This window comes from Penaeus chinensis, chromosome 26, assembly GCF_019202785.1.
Source record: "Penaeus chinensis breed Huanghai No. 1 chromosome 26, ASM1920278v2, whole genome shotgun sequence".
In the NCBI taxonomy this organism is placed as follows: domain Eukaryota; kingdom Metazoa; phylum Arthropoda; class Malacostraca; order Decapoda; family Penaeidae; genus Penaeus; species Penaeus chinensis.
In genome coordinates, this window is record NC_061844.1 from 858035 (window position 1) to 863613 (window position 5579).

The 5579-nt window shown below is 38.3% G+C and overlaps 1 long non-coding RNA gene across 1 annotated transcript; it reads right to left on the bottom strand.

The window, feature by feature from the left end:
• Positions 1 to 1397: 1397 nt before the first annotated feature.
• On the bottom strand, positions 1398 to 1890 carry LOC125039196. Its single transcript, XR_007116103.1, has 2 exons — positions 1823 to 1890; positions 1398 to 1676 (listed from the first exon to the last, which is right to left on the bottom strand). It is a non-coding gene; the product is annotated as an uncharacterized LOC125039196 (long non-coding RNA).
• Positions 1891 to 5579: the final 3689 nt, after the last annotated feature.

Genomic DNA, 5579 nt, shown 5'->3' on the forward strand with positions numbered 1-5579 from the left:
GCAAATGTTTCAAAGACGAACGTCTTCATCTTCAGTGCTACAAAGAACGAACAAAATAAATATATTACAGCCAGTCAAGGCAGGAAAAACGGTTCAGAATTATAGAAATCACAAAATAAACGAAACAAATAGAAAAATAAACAAGGGACGTATATGACAAAAGAAAAGACAACTAAAACACACCATAAAGAACAAAACAGGTAGATACGGTCACAGGACTACACCGTAAATAGCTGCGTGGCTGTTGTGTGGTTGTTTAACCAAATGCTGATATTATGGTTATTCGTGAAAATTATATTGAATCGATATCTAAGCAACTCACCTAATTGTTTTCGAACGCTATAACTTAATCGTTCAAATTACGGCAAATTGATCTATTTGGTTTGCTCAGGAACAGACGTAAGTTTTAAAGGCTGGCAAAACCTTTTGTTTAAGAATAATCTTAGGGTTAACCCTGAGATTTAGGATAATCATGGTATGAAGTGTAATACCAAAGGTTATAGTTTTATTCTACCAGGCTTATCATGGCTATAGTTTCTAATGCTGTTGCTTATCAAGAGTAATCATTATCGAAAACTTTATCAAAAACTTCATCAAAACTTCCATTATATCTTTCCTCACAACGCCAATGATAATATCTATAGTATTACTACGTTAATATCGCAATCTTATTCATTGGCCATTCATTTGTATGCTACTTTTACTTCATTCATCCTTTCTTTGATGATTATCAATTTATTACTATGTTTTTTTTTTTTCCTTCACACACGCACACACACGCACACACACGCACACACACACACGCACGCACACGCACATATATGGAAAGTGGCATGTACGTATAGGTATCTTGGGGTTTTCATATCTATCTTCAGAAATAAACCAGCAAGCTAAGACCCCTTTCATTGACCGCCCAAGACCATCGCTCCTCGCCGACGCCGATCCACGCTATCTGCCGACAAGCTACTAATGTCGAAGAGCCTCCTCGCCTCTTTTAACGCCCACCCATCGCTACCAAGTCTTCTTAGATCGCGCCTACCCACACCATGTCTACCCTTCTACTTCGTGCTGACCACTCACGTCTGTGCTACCCTCCTGACGAAGTCGCTGACGATATGTTCCCGCACCCTACGCGGCCACACTCGCCAATCCGGCTTATTTACTTCGCAAATGGAGCTGCCTTTCTATTTAGCACCACCAATACTTCCTAGCTACTATTAAAGGTAAATGTGCCTATTAGTGCCAGATTAACTATTGCTCTCCCAATACCCACTGTAAGGATATTATTATGCCAGAAGGTCTAATTTAGCAGATATCCTCGGTTCTGGACGTTCTCTGTATACCCAGGAATATATAGGTATGGTTGGGAAGATTGGGGTTCAATTAAAAAAGATATAAACCTTTAACCATTTATTTTCAAACTTAAATATTAATTAAAATACACAAACAAAACAATAACAATGTTGTTTCCCAAAATTCATTTCGTTCATGTACTACAAGTCATATCACCAAGTTAAGTTAATTTCCGTTCACTTCCACTTTCACTTTTTCACTTTTTCTGATATTGTTTTCGACGATGTTCATGAAAGTTGCCTGCAACGTCTAAGCCACCGACGAAGCTGCAGGATTCCGACACGTCTGTATCCCCCGTCTCGGTCTGTCTCTTTGCATGCGTTCTTTAGGGAGGGATATCGCACCATTAATATATCTCATTCAATAAGAAAAACATTCTTAAATGGTCTCGCAATGCGCCGAGGCCGCATTACACTTAAAATAATTTGACAATAAGAAAATGAGTAAACTAAACAAACTCCTTATTCACCTTTAGGGGTAGTCAGTTTACCGATGAAGGAAAATGCGCTGTTACTGCTACTGTGACCTCGCACAAGCGCCACCAGTTGAGCTATCCACAGCTATTCCCTTCCAAGCACCTCGTCACCTTTCACCCGCACTTTTCACACCACATACACACATACGCACACATCAAAACAACCACAAGCAGGTCGTCCAAGCTTAAAGCTGTAGTTGTGTGCCTGACACCCACCCACACCTTACATACGAGTTGCCTTCTTTCTAATTCAAGTACACACCAGTTACGAGTATACAATTACTTACTCTATACTACTTAACTTCTCGCTGTCAACCATTGATTTTTCAACACAGCAAACAAAGTCACACACAACCCAAACCTCACACCTCATTCCCCTTCCCTAACCATACTTTAATTGCTATGATATGTTTCTGCTTTTGGTGTTATCTAATTTTATCATTGCTGTCCTCACATTGCAGTTCATTATATTTTATTTTCTCCCAGAACAAATAACTATGTATTGATATGTTCGTTTCTTTCCCGTTATGGTATTCATATTTACCGCTACGAATTTCGTTGTAATATTACTGTTTTCACCTGCATACTGTGCCCTACAAGTAAGTGCTTCGTTACTACTTCCTCTATGAATGTGTGTATATCGTTCTGTCTTTCACCACACCTGTATTTTCTTATACTTCCCACGCTAATCGTTCGCTTTTTCACACTTAGTTTTAAGATACATGTCGATTACCTGCCTTAGGCCCAAACCCACCTACCTGCCCACTCTACACGGAATTCACTCTAGGATTATGAATTTTACTAAGTGCAATTCCAAACACTTATAACTGAACACAAATCGCTTTCATAACGTCATTTCAAAGTTCGATATTTTATCCTCATCCATGCTAGAATTTATCTTCTTTAGTTTAAGGAATTGGTGAATATGTAACCTGTATCTGACTGATGGTAGTCTCTTCTGTTGCAAATAATTGTAACGCTGTTATTATCAATGCAAGTTAATTTTAAGCCCGGCTCATGGGCGTAAACGAATGAATCCTGTGCCGCACCGAGAAGTTACTTACGTTCATACAATTGAAGCGCCCGAGACGCGCACTGTTAGATTATCACCGCAAGTTGATTTTATTCCCGGCTCATGGCCGTAAACGAAGGAATCCTGCGCTCGCCGCACACTTTCGCACATACGAATGAAGCGCCGAGACGCGCCCGAGAAGTGCACTGTTAGAATTATGTTCAGGCCTAGCTGCCTATATGTTCGAAGCATATATACTTGCTTATTTAGCCCAAAGATGTGGAATTCTTGTCCAATTGTTTTTTCTCTCTTCAGTATGATGGTACTCTACTGAACTCGATAATCCTGACTAATCCAAGTAATTAACACCCACTTGACACATTACCCTTTTGTGACAAATTGTTCTTATTATGCTCTCATTTTTCTTGCAACTTAGTTAAGTGACTGACAAACACATTATTATCCTCCTCCTCAGCCGTTTTACTGGCCTGGTACACTTATATTTCAGCCTCTGTAAACGATTGACCCTCTTCGTTAATGAATGTTGCACCTCAGTGTGGAACCTCCGCCGTACCCGCTACCCTGGCACCCAACGACCCTAGCGACCATCGGATCACCAGGAACCATCTGCAGATACCGAAAAGAACCTGTATCCCTATGCGCTACTGCAGTGTTACAAGCGTTGCAGACGGCTCCAGGACGAGCCTTGCGCGTGGCCGAGCGATGTCAACAATACGTAGCAAGACCGGATGGCACACTTTACACCTCCGTCCAAGCAGCTGTCCTTCTCCTTGGGCAGGACATAGGTGCTGCCTGGCTTTCTCTTTTCGCACAGGAATAAACATCCGCCCTTGAAGGGAATCCCTACATAAAAGGCCACGTGCATAAGACGAAGGGAGAGACACCGCAGACAGGCCAAGCCACACAGGGTCCAGCTCCACCATCACGTCCTCCACCCGGGGACATGGGGGTCTCTTGGGGGTCTCATGTCTAACCCAAACACACACAATTATGTGTGTATATATATATATATATATATATATATATATATATATATATATATATATTATGCATGTATATATTATCTATACATACACATACATGTGTATATATGCTTATATATATGTATATATATATATATATATATATATATATGTATATATATATATATGTATATGTGTTTATATAAGTATATATATATATATGTATATACACATATATATATATATATATATATATATATATATGTATATACACATAAATGTATATATGTATGTATATATGCATATATATGTGTATATATATTCACGCATTAATACGTACAGCTACACAGAAAACTATACATATATATATATATATATATATATATATATATATATATATATATATATATATGCATATATATATATATATATATATATATATATGTGTGTGTGTGTGTGTGTGTGTGTGTGTGTGTGTGTGTGTGTGTGTGTGTGTGTGTGTATACACATAAATACGTACAGCTACACAGAAAACTATCGTTAGAAAATTATGCTAAACATTCTGACACAAACAACGATTTTTAAAAATATATAGTTGTTAACGCTAGGAAACTGATTTTCCTTTAGGTAAATCACGAATTACGAGGCTATAAATTCGCAGGTAATTCATAATATGGTATAATAATTTGTCACTAATGAATTAGCTTTCATATACATTTTTTTGGGTTCAGTCATAATACGAGAGAAGACAGGTGTTAGGTATTGCTAGTCAAGTGCTACTCACACGGTTTATTGTCATTATATTACCTAATGCCCATTGACATACTTCATTAAGATCAAGACAAGTAAAATTGACATTCCTATGCTTGCAAGGCATTATTCACGATTGTGACACGATTACAAGTGTGGTTTTGATACATGTATTTTGGCTGCCCACATGTTTTCAATGGTTTGAGATCCGGAGATCTGGGTGGATGTGACAACAGCGCGGTGTCGGGATGCCATCTAGGACACCTCCGCTGGTATGGATGGGGCTGTTGTCAAGAATAAGATAGAAGGGAACCGTTTCAGGAAACACCATAGCCATAACTGTTGGGAGGAAAACCTCCTCAAGATTTCTATATATCTGCTGCCAGTAAATCAGTCAGGTTCGACAGCTGCCACCTACCCGAGACCACTTACATCCACCCAAAAAACCCTGCGGTGAATCGGCCACTACATTAGAAATAAAAATAGACATATATGAAAATGTTTCAGCGTTCATTTCTAAGGGAAGGGAAATGGGAGGCGAGGAGTGGTGTTGTTACCTACCTTGTTGACGCCATACATACATATCTCGCAGCGTTGGTGCCTTAAAAAAATCGTCGCCGATTATTATTGTATCCTAGAAGTTCCGTGGCGTGTTTGCACATTGCAGGGCATATTCCATCGATTTCGGGAATAAGATCATGTCACAGTGAATCCACAGGAATTCCGGAACAACTATTCAATGCATTATGAATCAGTACGAGACTAATTGGAACCCCAAAATACCAACCCTTCCATAACAAAAGGTTCTGTCCGTTATTGAATGTTTTGGCACCCCTCCTAACCATAGTTCTCTGTGTAGCTGTACATATATATATATATATATATATATATAGATAGATAGATAAATATATACATATATATATATATATATATCTATATATATAAATACAGATATATACATACACACATATAAATATATATATATATACAGTATATATATATATAT